This window comes from Sturnira hondurensis, unplaced genomic scaffold (genome assembly GCF_014824575.4).
Source record: "Sturnira hondurensis isolate 20B ecotype Veracruz unplaced genomic scaffold, ASM1482457v3 Scaffold0007401, whole genome shotgun sequence".
NCBI classification, from domain to species: Eukaryota; Metazoa; Chordata; class Mammalia; order Chiroptera; family Phyllostomidae; genus Sturnira; species Sturnira hondurensis.
The window spans coordinates 4,733,532-4,756,135 of NW_028080032.1; positions in this window are offsets into that span (position 1 = coordinate 4,733,532).

A 22,604-nucleotide genomic window follows, 5' to 3' on the forward strand; every position below is an offset into this window, starting at 1 on the left:
AATTGTTGCAGATTCCCACCCAGATCAACATTAGAGAGATGTTACCAAGAACGGGACTTAAAAAAAAAAAAAGAGTAACATGACCAACTTGTCCTTCCTAGCTTGGAGAGAAGAATATTAAAAGGAAACTGAATAGCTCCGATTAACCTGAGGGCGCTCACCACCACAGTGATCAGCAAGCAGTTGATCCTGTTTCTCATGGAAGCGGAAAAGAGTAAAAATAATAATAATAATTGATCACAGTGGAAATGAATGGAAATTGGAGCCACTGGACTCTGGAATCATCTGTGAATGGCCAGGATGGACTGTGTGCTGGGGCAGTGGCTTTAGCAACCAGGATATCCTTGGGGATCACTCCTCTTTCCCATTCTGCCAAAGAAGGAACTTGGACTCAATATCTGAGACTTGGCACTCCAGATAAAATACCACCCAATGTTCCACAGAATCCAGGATACACTAGATCAGCAACTCTCAGGGGATTAAGGTTTTGTTTAGTATCTTTTTTAATCTAGCAGCATCTCATACTTCAAATCGCTCATATACACTCATGTGCAATGCGCACGTGCCCCAACACAGCCAAAATGAAACAACAACACTTTCCACGTGAACTTGAGTAAACGACAAATATTCTTCATCTATTTCCCCATCTGTAAAATGAGGGCGTTGGGTTAGATTAGATTGCCTTCACGATCTCTTCCATCTCTGATGACATATCAACTAAGTGACCTCAGAACAGGAAGCGAGCAAGTGGGGAAAGGTGCATGTGGTTCTTAAAGACAGGACTCCACGAGCCCTGAGGAAATGTCAACATGGCTCTATTTTGATATCTCTATGATTCTCCCTGGCCCTCAAACCCAGAGAATATTGCAGTATAATGCTTTATTTTGCAAAAGGGCTCAAGGGTTATTGAGGCCTAGGCTTGGAACTGGCACATGATCACTTCCACTGCATCCTTTGGGCCAAAATTAAGTCACTACATCAATCTATACTCAAGGGTGGGGGAAGAGACTCCCCTCTTGATGGGTGGAGCTACAAATTCATATTGCAAAGTGCTTAGATACAGGGAAGGGTGGAAAATCAGGATCTTTTTCCAATCAATCTAACTGATGCATCCTATAACCATTACAAAAAAAAATCTGCATGCTGCCAACAAATGTCTTCATCTTCATTAGTGGGGCTTCAAGGCTTATTTTCTAAGTCCACAAGGACTCACATTTCATTCCACATACTGGTATGTATAGTTGAAAAGTATGTCGATAGCCAGAATCATGGGCTCACTTCCTTTTATAGTTCAAACTCTGTAAGCCAACCATAATACCTCACCCCTAAGTGCTCTTGACTGTTGGAGATGAAGTAAAAGTCATCGAATCACACTGTCCAATACATCTTTCTCCAATCTAGGCAGAGAGATCTATATCTTGGCCATTTCAAGATCTTATTCTCCTGGAAAATTAATGGTGAGACCACAGATGTCAGAAGGAGTGGTGAGGGACTTGTTCAAGGCCCCACTTTTATGTCTATAAGGAGCCTTGTGCTTTCCTTAACTTCACATATTCCCTGGCATCTGCACGACAAATATTCCACTTTTCTTTTTGAATTAAAAATTAAGGTTCCTGAGGGAAATTATGCAATGGGAAATTGACACTTCAATAACCTTTGCTCACATATTTTATTGATTATGGTAAATCTAATTATTACAATAAAGCCTGAGAAAACAAACAAAAAAATCATCCTTTTCGTGCTTCAGTGGTATGAATTTTTTTCTATCAGGGTAATATCTGCCTAATCAGAATCTAGTTTCTCAAAAGTAGTAAGTAAATCAAGGAGTCATTCCAAATTAAGCTTGCCTCAATTGTCTGGCAAGAATCTTGGTGACATTTTAGCTATCTATGTGGATTGCTAGACACTAAATATGATAACAACACTTCTAAGTATTGATTCAAATAAGCATTAAACTTAAAATACAGCACATTAACCTCTTAAACCGAAGAGACAAATTGCATACTTACCGCTACTTAGAAATCTGGCTTCTGGTCTCCTTTACATTTTACTTTTTAAAATTAAAAATACTTCAGTTGTACTTCATGCAAATCTTTCTTTCTGGCTATTGCCTTGGGCTCAGTGACCTGTAAAAAGCAGACCCTTGGACTTTTCACTTCATTTCACTATAAGTCCTGGGACTGGCTGGTGTGTGGTTTCTCTGCCCTCTGGCCTCTCTCCTGCAGCCCGGTCTTCAGCAGGTCACATCAGGAGGCCATGCCCTGAGGCTGGGAAAGAAGGCTGACAGACAAGGCCCACCAGAGGTGCAGGGACCCTTTCCTTCACCAGTGTAGGTGCTTTAGGCCACGTTCTTATTCATCTTTGGAGTATAAATAATTTATTCTTTTCCCTCTGACTTTTTGTGGAATAAAAGAAAACATATGGAAGTCAATTTTATTGACTCTACAACAAATAAAAGCAAGAAAGAAAAACTCTCAACTGTTCTAGACACCTAGATGTAGAAGGCAAAAAGTTTTTAAACGTTGAAATCCTTTCCAAGAAAAATATCTGTGTAGTATAGGCCATCAATTCAGGATTTAGTTAAGATAACTGAATTTAACATTACTTCTTCAGTCCCTCAAACTTTCTGCTAAAACTATGTTGCTTTCACCTGTTTCTAAAGGGTGCGTCCTTCAATCAGGTGAATAAGAAGAAACAAGTGAGAGCAAGTTAAAACAGAATATCAGGCATGGAGTATGTTTTTAATACATGCATGCAGTGAGGTATAGCAAAGTCTACAAGCATAAATAGATGTCTAAGGAAGTTACTTAGCTTTTTTGAACTGCAGTTTACTCATCCATGAGAAGGGGATAATAACATACGTAAGTGTAAAATAAGATAAAATAAAATGTATTTTTAACCTCTTATACTCAAAGGTAAGTGGAAAAACATGGTAAATTAATGGCAATTTCCTTTGAAATTCATACAAAAATAAAATATAATTTGAGATGACACTTAAAATCAGAAAAACCTTTGCTGGAAAGAAATTATTTTCCAGAATGTGGCTTTGTCAATGTACCTATCTTTTCTATCAATTGATAACCACAAGTACTGTTATTTCTACATGAATTTTATATTTCTCTTCCTCTTACAATGGCTTCTCTATCACCACAGGTGTCCTACTGCTTGGGTAATTGGTCTCCGCAGCAAATCTCAATGCTCCTCATTGCTTGTCAACAGAAGAAAAGGAACTAATAAAAAATCCCTGCTCCCTCTCAGTAAACCAATGGCTGATCCTGTATTTGTGGCCTAAATACTAGGAATGCCTAAACCTAAGTCTGTATGCTAAGTACCAGCATTCCTTCCTTCCCTTTCTCAGACATGGTCCCACCTTATCATAAGATACCATCAAAATTCCTCCACTAATTATTATAAAGAAGTATATTATAAGAATCTTAAATAATGTAATATAATATATAAGAATTATACAAGAACTATAACCCAGGAATGAGTACCATGCAAACCCAGACTAAAATTTATCATGGTAACTGAGTTACAGAACCACCTGCAATCACTCCATGGTCCCTTCTGTGTGAATCCTGCTGCTCATTTCTCAGAACTAACCAAAGTACAATCACTTAATAAAGCCTTCATGGCAACAACAGACAAAATAATAGCCAAAGCATCTCCACTAGATCTCCCTGAGGTATTACTGACATAGCCTTGTTAGTCTTCAAATCCAATTTATTTCTCCAAATCCAGTCAGGCCCCTTAATGCAGACCTCTTTTTGAAGGGTTCTGGAGGTCTGGAACCAATGGACTGAGCAGAAGGACACAGGGGAGTAGGACAATCACTCTTTTAATAACCAATTACATCTATGGCATTGCTGAAATAAATTCTTTCCTAGTGAAAACAAGGAACTTTGTGTCAAGTGATGCTAAGATGTTTCTTTTCTGTGAAACCATGCATAGCTAGCAGGCCCTTGACCCTGGCACTCAGCTTCAATACCTTTGTGGTGGCAGGTCTTTTCTTCCAGCTCTGTTGCTTTGCTTCCACTCTTCACTGTTTTGGCTGTAGAGTAAGTCAAGAAAAGCAAGAGCCATTACACTCCATGAAGTGGTATCTATGTGTGTAGAGTTACCTGCTTCCAGTTGGTATGTTAAGTTGGCCACAGGCCACCTGATACCTCCACCATGAGGTATGATTTTCTGAGGAAAATCATATGGTGATTTTGTCTCAGGAATAGCTTTGGATGAGAAAAGAGAGTCCATGACCTCCCCATTAATTTATTCCAAGACCTTGAAGCGATGATCATTTAACTTCTCAGGGTCTTACTTTTTAACTTTGAAAAGTAGAAAGCAAAAGCACTTGTTCTCGCCCATGAACTAGACTGTTCTCAAGTTGATTGAGTTATGAAAAGTGTTTTGAAAATTATTAAGATTTATGTAAATGCCAAATATGATTATGTCACCTGGTCTTATCCACTTTTTGTCAATGTTACATTATTTGGCCTTATTGGAAGGGATTAGCCATATTCTATGTGATGCTAAAATTTTGTCAGAATTCACCATGGAAAGAAGAAAGCCTTTTCTGACGTGAAATTTCAACTAATTTTTATAGTTTGCTGACTCTTAAATCAGTCTCTACAACACACTTTTTTGGAATATATACAAACTAAATCTTGCAACTCTGCTTTGCCCTTCTGTTCAATGCACCTAGACTAATAGTTCTCCTCATCTAAGAAGCCATTAATTTTCCTCAGAATAGAAGCCCTTTCAACTGCTCATTCATATTCTGGTAAAGTGCAGTAGATAATATTTCTACATCATATTTCTCTTTATCTATTCATCATCCAACTTCCTCATTTTCCTTCATATTCTCACAAATCTGTAGGATGGATTCAGCATTTTCTCACTTACATCTTGAAATTCATTTCCTGGCAAGAGGCTTAAGGTCTCATTTTAGGTTCTATACCTCAACCTCTTAGCCTCCTAACAGCTCCTGCTCCCCAGCTGCCTAATTCATCTCTGTAGTCACATATAATATAGATTATGTATGACTTCATATGGAAGGTGCTTTCTGTTTCATATTTAACATTTGGGGGACCTCATTTGAGTCATATTCTTCACTGATTAATGAAATAAGACAAGGGATTAAGTTCTAGATAATTAAAGGATTGAAGTTAAGGGTCAGGTAAAACATTGCCCTGGATGTCACAGAGCAGGTGTGCACACCTCTCCCTTGACTACGACAAAAGTCAAGGGAGAGGTATATATATATATATACAGAGAGGTATATCTGTATATATATACAGAATGGTTATTTCAGGTGTAAAGCTGCCTCTCAAGTTCTCTAACTCTTAAGGGTATTTGACATGTATGCATTGTATTAGTTATCTCAGTCACCTCCAATAAGAGGCAGTTCATGGAGTGTGCAAACTAAACACCCAGGATCTTTCATAGGCCTTGGATAGGAAACAGGGTATTGAGTCATCTGAGCTGCTTGATTTTGCAGTTTAGAGGTGTCAGTTACTAAACTGCTGTGATATCAAACACGTGCACAGGGAGAGCATATTGTTGAGTATTTTTATAAGGAATTAGTCAATGTAATTGCGGGCTGTAAAAAGATTGTTACACAACCTCATTACATGTTGTAAACACTTCATCACATGACATCGTTCCATGTCATAAATACATCATCAGAGACTATTATGTTCTCTAATGATGACTTCTCACATCCATTCATCATACAATAATGAATAAATGCCTAAGGAGAGCATAACCTATGCAGTTTTTCACTGCTATGATAACTCCATTTGCAGAATTTCTTACGACAGGTTGTATATTTACATATGCTGTTACACAGCGGGAAGATAAGTGTATTTGCTCCTTATTCTTACAACCACCTTTACCTAGAGGTAATAAAATCTGACCTAACCTGTGTAGTTTGTAAAAGATTATTTAAAGAAAGAAAAGGAACAGAAGAAAGAAGAAAGGGAGAAGGGGACTAGGAGGAGAAGGAAATGAAAAAGAACAATTTTAAACCATTTAAAATAATTGTGTGATATAAACCTATTTGTGTACATATGTGTTAATTCTTTCAGACATGTTTGACTTTAGACATGTTTTATAGTTAACTTACATCAGGCAATAGAACTGGTCACTCTCCATGATTAGGATTTTAATATTAACTTCAATTCATTCTCTAGGGCCACATGTTGTATCTTGTCATTAATTCACAGTTTCTACATTTTTGCACTGCTCCTTTCCAAGCTCCATCTCTTAGAGTGTACAATGAAGGAGGACATGTATAAAATAAGATCAGACTAAAGCTAGGGTTTCTATACTTGTTCTATGACGCTATACACTATTCTTGGCTCTTCAAAGCCTCTTACACCTGAGTTTCGTGGACAAGGTGGTCTCAACAGCCCTGCTTACCTTAACCATGGAAACTCCATTCTCTTTTGTTTTCTAATTCAGGCATCAGAGTGTAAAACCCACTGAACCAAATAATATTCATTTTTATTAGAACCTTAAACTTTGATGATCTTTTATTTTTGTATGACTATCAGAGATTACCATGAGATGGTGGTAACAGGCAAGAGGAGTGCTTTAAGGAGTGCCCTTGGCCTAGGCCTCCCATTCATTAAGGCCTATAAAGTTAGACTTTGAAGTTATCACCAAGAGAAGTCATATAGCCATTGTGTGTGTGTGCCCACATATATGTGGGTGGAGTTAATTTATTAAACACAAATATTTAAACATCCCATAACTTCTGTGACCCTAAACTGGCATTGCCTCATTTTTTAATGTATCAGGGTCTCAAACTGTGGAAATTGCTTGCCCTTTTCCTGACCTCTGAGGGGTTCTGATGATCATCCAGCAATACACTGGTAAAATCCAAGCTATGCCTTTCATCTTCAAGTCTAGGAAATTATCCCTGAGGGCTGTGAACTTCCTTAGCCAATCAGAACATTCTCCAACACCAACTGGGTTCTTCTTAGGAGCAAAGAATTATACAGATCACTTAACCAGGTTTATTTATTGAAACCTCACAATAGCCTATTATTATCTATTATTATCCCAATTTTCAGATAAGGAAGGTAAGGTCTTGCAAGGTTAAACCAGCCAAAAATCACACGCAGCCAGTAAGTGGCAGTGTCATTCAAATCCAGGCAGGCTGCTTCCAGAGATTAAGAGATTAATTACAGAGTTCCATTTGCATTAATGTTAATACAAATTACTGCTCTTTTCACTTTGTAACATATTGGAAATGGACAACAATAAAATAACCCCATGAAAGGGTAATTTTCTTTTTATTGTTTATATACTTTTGTGTTAGTCCCTCTAGTTGAGGATAGTAACAATAAAACAAAATATATTTTGGAATTAATTTTCTAATATCCACAAAACAAACAAGTACTAAAATTTTAATTTTAGAAATTAAATATCCAAGTGAAGTTTTTGGTTAAGTTTGCAAAATTATTCAAGCTTAAGACTAAATGTATTAATGTATATGTACATATATTTTATGTACACATTAATAAATGCAAAATATTTACATATATACAAATAATTTCTTTAAGAAAATTCATTTATATATAGCATGAAAACTTTTGAATAAAAAGTGTCAATGGTCAAAATATATGTAGAACTCTTGTACCTCGAAAAACAAGCAAACCACACAATTCAAAAATGGGTGAAAGATCTGAACAGAAATTTCTCCAAAGATGATATCCAAGTGGTCAACAAGCATATGAAAAAATGCTCAACATCTCTAGTCATTAGGGAAAGGCACATCAAAACTGTAATGAAATATCACTTCACATCCATCACAAGAGCAATTATGAAAACATGAACAGAAAACTGTAAGAGCTGGCAAGGATGTAGAGAAATTGGAAAATTTGCTCATGGCTGGTGGAAATGTAAATTGGTATGGCTGCAATGGAAACCAGTTTGGTGGTTCTTCAAAAGGTTAAACAGAACTATGACATGATACAGCAATTTCACTTTTAGGTATATACTGAAAATAATTGAAAGTAGAGACTCAAACAGATACTTGAACATTAATGTTCATATCACCATAATCCACAATAGCCAGAAGGCAAAAACAACCCAAATGTCCATCAATAAATTAATGGGCTTATATATATAAATATAGCCCTGGCTGGTATAGCTCAGTGGATTGAGCATGAGCCTGTGGACCAAACTAGCACCGTTCGATTCCCAGTCAGGGCACATGCCTGGGCTGCAGGCCAGTTCCCAACAGGGGACCCATGAGAGGCAACAACACATTGATATTTCTCTCCCTCTCTCCTTCCCTTCCCCTCTAAAGATAAATAAATAAAATATTTTGAAAATTAAATAAATAATACATATACAAATATATATATTTTATATATATTCCATTATATTTATATATATTCCATTTTATATACCCATATATATAATGGAATATTATATAGTCACAAAGAGAAAATAAGTTGCAATACCTGGTACAACATGGATGAATCTTGAAGATATTATTATGGTAAATGAAGTAAGCCAGACATAAATGAAGAGCTATAATATGATCTCACTTATATGAGGTATCCATAATAAGAAAATTGAAGGAGAGAAAAAATAGAACATTGGATATTGGGGTTTGGGGAATAAGATGCAAGGAGTTATGTTCGATGGGTACAAAATTTCCATTTGGAAATGATAGAAAAGTTCTGGAAATAAATAGTGGTGATGGTTATACAACACTGTAAACATATTTTAGAGCCACTGAATTATATACTTAAAAATGGATGAAATTGTAAATTTAATATTATGTATATTGTATAACAATAAATATTTTTAAAAGAATAAATTGTAACTATTTTTTCAAGGATTCCTTTTAAAATAAGCAAACAATTCATAACTGTTGTTTTGTTTTTATTTTCTTATCCCACTCATGGGATGGCTGCTATAAGATGGTTGAGATGCTTCCAGGTGAGAAGTTCAGCTGTTCACTGATAAATGAAATCTTGATTTACCACACACACTACTTGCTTGTTTTCTTCATTTAGTTTATAATGGTACTATGAGGAGGGAAAATATATACTAAAATTAGATTCATTCAGTATGCACTTTGTATAATAAATACATTTACAGCTGCATTCTTCTCTCACGGTATGTATTACATTGGAGGAAGAGAGAGACAGAGAAATATTGAAAAAAATTAGAAATGATGCACACTGAAAGTTAATGGCCTCTATTCTGTTCCACGTGTCCTTAAGTTTGAAGAGCTAAACCCAAAGGAGTATATCGTAGCTTCACGCTTCCTAGTGGTGACAGACAAAAAGAAAATTTGACTCAGCCTAACAGGAAAAGCCTGACTCACTAAACTCAAAGCCCCGACTCTTGCAGAAGGTGTGTGGGGGCAAAATCCTGAAGTTGATCTCGAGAAAAGCATAGATGGTGAATGATCACACACACACACACACACACACCACACAATGAAAGGGAAATGAATGAATCCATCACTAGGCTGGTATTTTGAGGAGCTGAAAATACGCATACCGATACTTAAGAAATAGATTCTTTAGTAATCTCCAACTAGAATTTACAAGACCCAAAGGTAATTTAATTCCCCTCATTTGTAGCTTTATTAACTTGTTTTGTGGCAATAACTCTGCCCAAAGGCCCAAAGTGACTGTACATCTCTGGACTCAGTTTCCCTGCCCCACGTGGACAAGGGTGGGAGGAGATAAGTTAGTAAAACCAGTCTAATGACAGAATCAACTCTCAGAAAGATTTCGTGTCCACAATAAGGAAAGAGTAATTATTTATTTTTGTGGCTTCTCTCACAAAGCAGGAAAGAAAAAGAAAACAGAAAGCTTTGCTTTACGTGTAAGTGAATCGGGATTTTTTTCAGAGGATTCTCTTTGTTAACTCTGGCCTGTTTTCCACTCTAGGGAGCAAAGAGAAGCAGCAAACCAGCACAAGGCCATGGCCAAACCCTCTGCTCACACGCAGGCACATACACTCCTTGCTTTTCCTTGGGGGGGGAGGGGAAGGGTGCAGGGAGGGCTGTTTTTGTTTTTGTTTTTCCTGCTTGCTGTGAAGTTTTTCTGCACTAACCCACTGACTGCCTGCCTGCTTTAGTATGTATAGAAAATATACCTTTTTGTAAAACTACCTCATCCATTCAAAGAATCCTCCTCAAAGCATTAGGAATTTTTGCTAGAGCATTCAGAGGCGTCTAAAAATGAAAATTATCACATACACTATAGTAAGAAAGGATCAGCCATTAACTCCAGTTACAAGAGAAGAGAGGTTTGCAGGGCCCCAGGCTAACTTTGTACTCTCTGCTTTCCTTTCCACCTACACTCCCAAATTAGAGGGTGGCTCCAGAAGCCTCCCTCACTGGGAAGACAGGACGGTGTTGCTATGGGCCTTGCTGGAATGTTTCAGAAGGAGGAGAAGGTTGGGGAAGGGGGGCGGAGGAACTCTCTGGGGATGCGAGGGGGACTGTGTGTGTTTAACGAGTTCAAATCTCTTCCACAAATTAAGTGAAGTATTTTAAAAGGAAACAATATTACTTAAGTTTTATTTGTTTCAGCTACTTGGTTACAACTCCACACGGACACAATTAATGGAGGAAATAGAGTATTTTATAAGCCCAGGACTCTTCATCAATCTGTGACCAAGAGAAATTCTTTGCCTTAATCACCATACATTCTTTTGGATAGCTCGTATAGTGCCAAAATAATTATCCCAGGCTAAGAGAAAGGTTTTGTCTAGTCACTCCCCCAACTTGTAACAGTTGAAAAGTAGAACGCTCCAGTGCATAAATTAATAATGAAGGTTGTCCTCTTTTGCAATATTTGCATGTGTATTTTCAAGCAACCCTTAAACATGCTTTATTTCATGTCCACATGTGCACAGGCACATGGACCATTGAAAGCCAAGTTTCTGTAAATCTAACACTTCATGGGCAGCTGAATGCCTTGAAAGTTCTGTTCCCAGCACATGAATCCCCTGGCCCAGCCCAGATGCTTCGCTCACCGATAAAAAAGTGAGCAGCTTTCAATCAATCGTGCATGTCCTGAAAACTAGATATGTCAAGAAGTAAAGAAAAGAAAGCAAAAGAAGAAAATAAAGTCACTCACTTTGCCCAAATTTTAAGAAAGAAAAAACTAACTCTAGAAACTACTGAGCAGAGAAAAACAAAGTTTGTATTAACAGAATGCTAGAAATTTTAATTCATGAAGGATTTTCACTTGGTCCACTTCCATCAGGTGGAATAGTGACAGAACAGACATTTCACAGAATGCCTAAATAAAAACTATTTAGGGTCTTCACAATTTTAATCTTTAGAAATAAACATCGAATATTTTGTTCTTTATGGGAAGGATAATATTAAATGTAATATGTCCTTTATTTTCCCTTTCATAGGCAAACAAAACCAGAAATCGAGATCTCAAGTTAGAGCACAATGACAATAAAATATCAGCAGTTCCTAAGTGATCAAGACCAGCTAGAGTATCATTCAGAGTATTATTTTCAAACGTAAGTCCCTCCTAACATTCTGTCCTGACACTGTAAAAGGCAGCCAGTCCAAGTTCATCAACCGAAGACTGTGTGAACATTCCTAATCTCTGAAGAGCATGGCAAAATAAATAATCACTCGACCCACTTTGTTTCTGCTTTTCCCTTCCCTCCACACCTATAAATATGGTTTATTGTATACATAGCTTTTAGGGTCAAGTATTAATGGTGAGAACCATTAGGGGGGCAAAGGTCAGTGACTTCTGACTTGAGTGACCCTTAAATTTAATCTAGCGTGGTAGGAATAGAATTAAAAGTGATGAACTTGCAAAGTGTGGTAAAAACCTGCTTTACCCACACAATTGGGCAGCAACAGAGGAATGAAAGAAATTTAAACAATAAAAATGAACTCTGTGATCTAATTACAGCCCCAGAGTTAAAGGTGAACATTTACAGCTGACTGCCATGCATGAAAGCCAAACTCTGACATCTTTAAAATATTGTGTCATTTCTGGGACCCAGCAGCTGTTTGGGAATTTCACCAAATGAACACTGGTCTTTATTTTTATTTATTTTTATGTCCACTTCAGTGAAAGAGGTGACAAGATGGCATTCTGGAAAATACAGAAACCAATTTCGTCAGCCCAGCTGAACTTTATCTTTCACCATAAATCCTTCAAACTGGTCACATTTACACCCATTTTTAATCCTTTTTCACTTTGCACTACTTCTAAATCTCCCAAACCCTATCCCATTTCTATTATTCTAAAGTGCAGTTTGCTCTTGGTTTCATCAGTGAAATTATGGGGACACTTAAAATTAAAACAACAAGAGCCAGAGATTAGGTAACACGAGCTTCATTTAATTTAGTAAATATTTGCCATATACTTCCAAGTTTTTAGCGACTACACCAGATACTAGTAATGCAAAGAGTAATAAAGAGATTTCCTGCACTTGAAGAATTTACAACCGAATGCACAAGATAACTGAGAAGTGACTCATTATAATGCTAATCAGACTATGAGGAAGGCTTTGTTAGAGGAAGAACATAGACCATTTTTCAATTGCTCTGAGAAAGTTTTCATAGATGAGCTACATTTATTTGAGTTGTAAAATAACATGCACTTTAATAAGCAAAAATGATTCTTTTGAAGATCATTTGAATAAAAGATAAAAATGTTTTCGAATTTGAAAAAATGTGATTCTATGTAATTATATAAACATATAAAACTCGCCTGTATTTCCGTATCTGAAAACATGGGACTTTATGCCTTATCACAATTTACATTATATAAAATATATGAGAGATTCAGCTGGAAGCCTCAGGCCTTTAGTTGTGGAAACCACTAGATTATCCAGCCCTAAGTATTTCAAATTTCAGCCATGCTTTTACCATGTTCTCCTGAATATTTCAACAGCCCTTTCAAGACAGAAACATTTTTAATGTCCTGGTCGTGAGTCACCCTTTGAGGATACTACACACTCTGGCTAAACATGTTTTTAAATATGGAACGCTTCATGAATTTGCGTGTCATCCTTGGCTAAACTTTTTATTTCTGCAATCACTTGGACCAGTCTTACCAGTCAACTAAGTGCCTCCTCTACATTTGAAGGTTTGGTTCTACAACACGAAAAAGCCATAAAATTAAAATATATTGATAGGGACCTGGCTGGCGTAGCTCAGTGGATTGAGCTCGGGCCTATGAACCACACGATCACGGTTCGATTCCCAGTCAGGGCACATGCCTGGGTTGCAGGCTGGTTCCCTGCAGGCCAACTCCCAGCAGGGGGCGTACAAAAGGCAACCACACATTGATATTTGTCTCGTCTCCTTCCCTTCCCCTCTAAAGATAAAAAAATTAAAAATATTTAAAAAATAAATAAATAAAATATATTGATAGGAAGAATCCTCACCCCATAGGTCTATTGTTGATCCAAATCTACAATAAGCAACACATTCTTAAGGAAACTTTTCTGCCTCCATAAATACCTACTCCTATGTTCACACAACCATCAGATATGACAGTCAGAATCATCAGACCTCATCAACGCAATACCTTGAGACCTAGAGAGATAAAGTGACTTCTCCAAGGCCACCCAGCTGATTGAAGACAGAGTGGGGAATAGAAATCACCTTTCTAAAATCTACATTCAGTCTTTCTTTGTTGTACTCAGCCATTTATTACAGTCTGCTATTTCTTCAAATGCCAGAAATTCGACACCAAGCATTTGAGGACTATCAAATGACAAATACTGCAACCACCAGCCAATGATGACTTAAAGGAGAATGAAACTTTAATGTGCATCAGATTGTGTGGAGATCTTGTAAAATGTAGATTCTAATTCAGAAGGTGTGGGGTGGGACCTGAGATTCTGCATTTCCGACAAGCTCCCAGGAGGTTATGACAATGCCCCTGGTCCACAAACACAGTTTGATTATCAAGGAGTCTGATGACATTTCAGGCATGTCTGCAGACCAAAGAACAATACGCTCCTGGTTGTATCAGACAGGATGAGAGTCGTATTTGAGATGAGAAGAGAAAATTGATGAAAAACCCTAGAAGATAGAAGATAGCAGGGCATCAGGGAGAACAGAATACAGAAACTTCACACTGGTTTTGGGTTTACATTTACACATTTGAAAAGAAGGACTAATCTACTAGCATCCTCCAAAACCCCTATGCCAATTCCCCCATACTATACATACTGGGGAGCATCAGGGTTAAGTCTGCTTCTACCCAATATGGATTTCAGTATGGGCCCCTTTGTGTCATTAGCATTTTCTCACAAAGAGAACCCTCTCCCTGCTTATCTTGAAAGCCATCATTTCTCCACCTTTCCCTGCCTCCCAACATACCCAGGAGCATGTACGCAATGAAAAGATTCTTAGAGGAGCATTTCTAGCTACCACTAACCTTATTACTGAAATGTCCCAGGCGTGAGAAACACATCAAAATTTCTCAACTTTAGAGACAGAGGGTCCATCACCAACATTGCAAAGATAAGACCTGGCTCCGTGGTTCAGTTAGTTAGAGCTTTGCCTTGATATGCCAAGGATGTGGGTTCAAGCCCCAGTGAAGGCATATATAAGACTCAACCAAAGAAAACATAAATAAGTGGAATGACAAATTGATGTTTCTCTCTCTCTCTCTCTCTCTTTTTCTCTTTATAAAATAAATAAAATTTTAAGAAAACTTTTAAAGAGCTGCAAAGATAAAACCTGTGAGAATCAGAGCTGGCTTAAGACTGACTAATTATCTCTCCCCTTACCCAACCAGCTTATCTTGGACTATCGAGGGATTTATCCCCATTTTGTCTCTTGTATTTAGTTTGTTTGAATAGAAAATGAATTGCCCCAACTTCATGGGGCTGTGTATTTAACCCAAATGGAACCACATGGACTAACTGCAAATACTAAAGTGCTGGTAGTGACTCAAAACAGGAGATTCTTGAGGCCTGTGTTTGTAGCTAAAGACAGAAATGCTATTTATACCAAGTCAGCTGGTTTAAAGATATGTAAGTTATCCACATGACTTACACATGGCTTATAAATAAAATAAGAAAAAAACATTGCCCCTTAAGGAAATCAGGCAGTATACTTAAAAGAAACTCCAATGACCTTTGCCTTCATTTATTAGTGTGCTGCTTTCCTGGGATTTTGAGTTTTGGAGGGAAGTTCTTTCTGTGTTGGCTGTGGACATGCCGTGTCCCTGCAGACTCAAGACACAGGACAAGAGATGGACATCTTTGACCGTGGTATCAACTCTGTTTTTGCCCCTAAATAAGAGAGTGTTGCAAAAGGAGTTTGGCTCCATCCATCCCACCAGTGTGAAAGTCCAAAACTCCGAGTCTTCCTCAAATGGATGCCCTACTGCTAAGCACAAGTGAATTGGTGTTCTTCAGGGTTAACAACAGATAACAGGGCAGAGAACGAGAACCTGTGTATTGAAGCCACATGGGAGACAAAGGGGCCCTTTCTCTTCCTTAGTGGAAAAAAAGAACAATTGCTCTGTGAGGATAAGGCAGAGGAGTCAATGACTAATGGACCATTCACTTGTATCTCCAGAATAAAATCAACTACATTGATTGAGTATGATCAGACAGCGAGAAATCAAAACAATCCTTTGATTTCAATACATAAACAAGGGGCATATGTTACTTTCACTATAAGGCAAAGGCAAGTGGCAGAACTCAGAAGACAGTTATCTAGCTCAGGGGTAGCAGCTATCAGATTCATTTCTCTGCATGTCCAGCAGGTTCTTCCCTATTCTGCAGACAAGGAACAAAATGGATGCGGCTGCTTCCATGTCAGAGGAGAAGGGTGTTTTCTTGTATCTGATGACTAACGATGACCAGCCTATGCCAGATGGGAGGGAGGCTGGAGGGATGGGTGAAAAAGGTGAATGGATCATGAAGTACAAATTGCCAGTTATAAAAATAGTCGCAGGGATGGATGTAAAGTACAGCATAGGGAATACAGTCAATAATATTGTAATAACTATGTATGGTGCCAGGTGGGTACTAGCTTATTGGGGTGATTAATTCATGAGTTATATAAATATCTAATTACCATGTAGACCTGAAACTAATATTGTATGCAAACTGTAATTAAAAATAACAAAAATTTTTCATTAATGAAGATGACCAGCCTAAACAATCCATTTTAAAGCCCCTGTGAAAACTAATCATCTTCTCTCCACCCTGTAACCCCCAGCCAAGAGAGACCTAGCATCCCTTCTGCCCCTTACATAGAAGCCTCTTCCTCTCAATGACCCTTCCTCTGAACTATTGTTCTAATAGTTAACACCTGTTGTACAATACACCTGGTCCCCAAAGTCTGATGGTAGGTCTCAAAGAACAAAATGCATACTCAAATTTCAAAATAAAGTGGTTCTTTATTATATCAGGATTCTAGCTAATAGAATCACAGAATTCCAGAGTTAGGTCAACCTTTTTCACTTGAGTGTCAAGGAAACAAAGGTTCAGCACAGTCAGATAACTTGCTTAAAACCCTATAATCCTAATAATAAAAATAATAATTGCTAAGATTTGCTGAGTGTTTACTATGTCTCTGGCATTGTTCTAAGCATTTTTGTGAGGGCTACCTCACCCCTCATGACAACCATTAGTTGAGATGTTGTTATTACATCCATTTTGCAGATGAAAAAGCCAGAACACAGAGAGCTCAAGCAACACACCCAAGGTCCTCCAGCCAGCACTGAAATCTAGGCAGTCTGAGACCAGATTAGAGGCCTGATTCTAACCTGAAATGTAGTAGCAGGGCTGGGACTGGCAATGAACTCTCTCCCCCTTTAGCCGGCCTTGCATCGACCATGCCCCTTCCCAAGTCACTTAGCTCAGTTCAAAGAAGAAGATTTCTATTTGGAACTGAAGAGACCTGAGGTCTTATTATCCTTCTTGGTACCTCTCTCAACTGGCCTCATGAGTACCCATTAGTATTATTTTATTTCTGGCTCATAAACTTTCCACCAGGACAGTGAGGTTGTTAAATCTTTAGAATAACAATATTATGCTAATGGAAATTATTAGTCTAGTCCTCCCTTTGCCCCTCCCCACACAAAAACACATCTGGTAGGTTTACCTGGCAATTACTTTGAGATGTCATGGTGGATCTTAAAACATAAAGAATATAGGGCTTCATAACTGCGTCTGAGCAATGGAGTTTTCCATGTGGTAACAAGCTGGCATGGCTGGACTACTGGATTTAGACATAAACAGGATACTGGAAAAGACTTGGGGAGAGCACACGGCAGCTCTCAGATTAGAATTCGGGTGGCAGAGTAGCGAGGATAGGTATTTCCAAGCCCAAGCTTTCTACTGAGCGCATTTGTTGCCAATATTTTGATTGCATTATGAATTTCTTTTTTAAAACGGTTTGTTCCTTAATATCAAATAATAAAACACAGGTATTAGAGCCAATTTAGGTAATTTAGAATAATTAGAGTCTTAAGTAGGCAGCACATGTTCTGAGCAGAACAATCTCTCTCCAAACAACAGTGATGTCAGAGGGTTTTGGTTTGGGTCTGTTTTCTCTCTCTCTTCCCTGTGGCTCAAACGTGTGGCGTAGTTTCCCTTCCTGGAGCCCAGTTACCCAGTAACTCCTGAAATGGTTGGATAAATGTTGGCTGCCGTGCACACTCAACCTTGAAAGCACAACAATCTGGGATTTTAATTCAAACAAATGTGAAAATGGATTATAAATAGGATCCAGCTGCATTTCTAATAGTGAAGAGAAAAAAATAGCTGAGACCAAAAAGGAAGAAAGAGGAAAATGAAAGCACCTTGCCTCTCTTTTCCTTATGGCCTCCCCCCATGCTGCAATCATAGCCCTGTTGAAAGAGGCCTCAAGAAGTCTAAAATGTTTTAATTATATTTAATTAAGTTGTCATTTGTTAGTTGGCTTCCTGAAAGTTCTGCCCAATTAAACCAGGCTCCACATTCAGATCTACACATGCACCTATGGCTCAGCTTTTGGTGAAAGACCAAAAGAAAAAAAAAATGCTTAGCAGAATCTGTCTTCTTGGAGGCTTCCCATCCTGCTGCCAACACTATAGTTTGGATAGTATTAATACAGATGTTGGCCAGGACAACCCAGGGATTCTGCAGGGGTGCTGACAAAGACAACCTCTCCCAACCCCCTCAAGAATCCTTATCTTTCCCACAGATGTTTTTATGTAAGTCAGTGTTTGAACGTGGAAAAACTGTGAGCAACTTATCTCAAATCATTAGCACCCCCCAAAATGAGGTTACCTATAGCTTGAATCAGTGGAGAAATCTAACCCTCTCAATTCAAAATTTGTATCAATAGACAGTGTTATCATCATGGCTATTTCTTAAATGCCAACCTCTACCAGATGATTTAATTATTCCCAATAACATTCCCTACAGGGCTATTGTGTATAATTGTGCAAGTTATGATTTGCACAACCATAGAGGGCGCCATCCATAGCACAGTCATCATTAGTTTGTATGTTTACTATGACAATTTTCCAGTAGATGGCAGTAATGTGTCTTGAGGAAAGGGCCCCAATTTTTAATTAATGCATTTAGCCTAGGGCAGTGAGGACCCATAGATTTCTCACTTGAATGGATTTTGAACAAACAAACCATAATGCCCTTTAAGATTTTCACTCTTATCTTAAAAATTAAGGCTATTTTTGTCAAATGAAAACTTTTTATTAATAAATTGCACTATATAATCATAGGAAAAATCAGGAGTTTTCACATGCAAACTCCTGCATTTATTTTTTAAAAATCAAACATTTCACCCCATAATTAAGTAATTAATTTTGAAGGAATCCATTAAATGTGTGCAATGCTCAACAGACTACCTAGCTCCCTTTTTTGTTTCTTTGATTTAACATCAAAACCTCTGCTTCTCCCTTATTTGTTCACAAAGATCAACAGTACAGATCAGAGGCTGAATTTGCCTACAATAGCAAACGCTTCCAAATATTCAGCAAACAGTTCCTAAGTTCGCCCATTCTCTTCCAAGAATTGTTTGTTTCACCTGCAAACATTTCCAATGTGAAAATGTTTATCCCTATTCATTGTGGAGAAGCAATTATTTGTTTGAGAAGAAGCTTAGCCAGATAGCAGATCAAATGTGATACAAAAGCCTCCTGTTTTTCACTCCCAGTCTCCTTGAAATGTTTGTCTGAGGTTTTAGCAACTATTCTTGCAGGGTCCCTAAGATGCATTTATGTCTTGTGCATAGGCTGGATTGTCCTGTGCTTCTCCAAAAATGTGTGTGTGGCTGACAAAACTGCTAACCTGTAGAGATCAGCTGGAAAGGCACAACTAAGTATGTGTGTGCAGAATTTACAGTCTCCGAGGTCCCCAAAATATTCGTATTCAAAGGCACACTTCACTGTCAACACAAAATGAATCAAAAGACACAATAAGGAAGACCAAGACGAAGACCAAAAACAGTAGGAGAAATGGACAAAGGCATCAATAGACACATTTCACATATGTTAGACATAGGGCTGTGGCCTGGCTGGGTAGCTCAGTTGGTTCAAGCATCGTCCCAATGTGCCAAGGTTGTGGGTTCAATCCCCAGACAAGGCACATAGAAGAAGCAACCAATGAATGCATAAATAAGTAGAACCACAAAATTGATGTTTCTCCCTCTCTCTTCCTCTCTTGGGTTCTCTCTTCCTTCCTATCTAAAGGCAACAAATAACTTTTTCTAAAAAGAAAGAAAATGGTCAGAAGACATGAACACATGTTTTATATTGAAGTGTATATAGATAGCAAATATGCACATGAAAAGAATGTTCAATGTCATTAGCCATTTCATAAAAGCAAATTAAAACTACAATGAGGTATCAATAAATACCCGTTAGAATGGCTAAAATAAAAGCTAGCAACACCACTAAATGTGGGGAGTACATTCCCATGGGATATAACATGGTACAGCTACTCTAAAAATGGGTCTGGAGAGTGCTTGTAAAATTATAAATGGCCTCACTCTACCCAAGCAATTGCTATCATGTATATTTAATCCAGAGAAATGAAAATATCTTCATGTAGAAACTTCTACATGAAAGTTCCTAGCAACTTTATTCACAACAGATAAAAACTCAAAACAACCTAGATATATTTCAGTGGGTGAAGGGTAAACAAATGGTAGTATCCTCATTCTGTAACAGCAATAAGGCAGTCTGGCTGGCTGACTGGTTGGCTCTCAGCTTTTTACCCTCTGCTCATCTCCTCATTCCCTGCTCTGCACACTAGCTTGAGAGAGTGTTTATTTCCCCCACACTTTAACTTGACCATGTATTGCTTTGGGTGGATAAACCCAACACTGACCTCAGTCTGCCTGAGCTTACTGCTTCTGTCCTAACTTAAAAGTCCTCAGACGTGGACTCTTGAGACAGTGTGAGTATTTTATTTGACAGGTGATCCAAGAAGGTATTGATAAAAATGTGGGGACATGAAACAAGAAAGAAAAAGACAGCCAATAAACGGTGTATTATCAGGCCAGTTACCACTGTGGGCAATTAGAACTTAATCTTGCTAGGAAAACTTGCTAGAAAACATATGCTACAGATGTGCTCCAAGGAACAAAAAATCTGGGTCATTTATACACCAACTCCTGTAAGTCATGGCCAAGAGTGGTTTGTGGGGGCATCCAATGCTTGCTGCTTCAGTCACAGTGCTCTGCAATGGTACGGTCCCATGGTGTTGGGTGGCATATCACAGTATCTAATACCGTATTCAGTTTGCAGTTATTATGTATCTTAGTTCAGATTTGAGTGAAAGTATGAATAGCTCAACTTGGATCATGGTTCCTTTTTGGTCCAACTGGTGTTAGCCATTGGAGCAAAAACATCTGTTATGAACGTGTTCACATAGGCCTGTCCCTTTAGCAGTGGCTTTGGGGCATCTCCAAAGAAGGTGACAAAGCCCGGAAAAACTTCCAGGTGTATCTAAGTATACAATGCCCTATGCCACTGTAACTAGCCCATGTTTTAACCTTATTTGATCACTTTGATGGCCAGGTTGCCATAGCAAACACTCATTCCTGTCTTTACGGACCAGGCAATATTCTCATGAAGTGATCTGCCTATGATATGCACAGCCTGTGTAATTACCCACAGCTCTATGCGCTGTTATGAACTTCTCATAGTGAAATTCCCTTGGACAGAAATTCTCTTCTCTGCCATTTGCTGCAAAGATCATCTTAAAGGGAAACAGCACCTTTGCATAAATGATCTTATAAAAGAAAAAATTAATAACAGTTTGACCCCTGGCTTCGAGTCAAACCCTAAGTCCCTACCTGCCCCGTATGCATTTGTGCCTTCCCCATGCCCTTGACTATTTCATAGTGCCTGAGTGTAATTTCGCTACTTTCAGCAGTGGTTCACACACTTAACAGAAAGAAAGACTGGAATCCTCACTGATATAGAAGATCAGATAAGAAAGGGGCCATAGTTTCCACAGCTTACCTCTGTTATGGTTACAAAAGCAAGTAGCTCTGGCTGTCGACCGAAGCTGACAATAGTGCGATGCTGTACAGCAACTTGTTGACAAATGATGATGATGAAATGAGGGAAAGTCATGCCTACGATGCCCGAAGTTTGTATTGGAACAAAATTCACTTGCGAGTGTGGGCAATCATCAAGAGTAGAATAATGTACTTTTTGACTCTGGGTTTCCATAATAAGACTACCTCCTAAGAGAATCATCTTAGTAATGTAGGCATACCTCATTTTATTGTGCTTTGCTTTGTTGCACTTTGCAGATATGTTTTTGTTTTTGTTTTAAATTGAAGGTGTGTGGTAACCCTGCACAGAGCAACTCTATTTGTACCATTTCCCCAATAGTTGTAACCACTTTTTGTCTCTATGTTATACATTTTGGTAATTCTCACAATATTTAAACTTTTTCCATGTTACTATATGTGTTATGTTGAGCTGTGATCAGTTACCTTTGATTTTACTATTGTTATTGTTTGGGGACACCACTAACCACACCCATAAAAGATGGAAATTTGATTGATAAGTGCTGTACTATCCGATGGACACACCAGCCCCTCTCCCTTCCTCAGACCTTCTTATTCCCTGGGACACAAAGATACTGCAATTATAAAACTTAGCCCTATAAGGGCTTCTAAGTGTTCAAGTTAAAAAAGAGTCCTGGGTGTCTTACTTGACATCTAAAGCTATGATTAAGCTTAGTGAGGAACGCATGTCGAAAGCCAAGACAAGCCCAAAGCTAGGCCTCTTACATCACACAGCCAAGTTGCAAGTGCAAAGAAAAAATTCTTAAAGGAAATTAAAAGTGCTGCTCAAGTGAACCCATGAAGAGTAAGAGTGTGAAATCGCCGTTTGCTGATATGGAGAATGTTTTTGAGGTCAGGATAAAGATCAAACCAGAGACAACAATCCCATAAGCCAAAGTCTCATCCAGGGCAAGGCCCTTATCCTCTTTAATTCTATGAAGACTAAGAGAGGTAAGGAAACTGTAGGAAAAAAAGTTTGTAGCCAGCTGAGGTTGGCTCATGAGGTTTAAGAAAAGAAGCCATCTCCATAATATGAAAATCCAAAGTGAAGCAGCATTAGAAACTGTAGCAAATTATC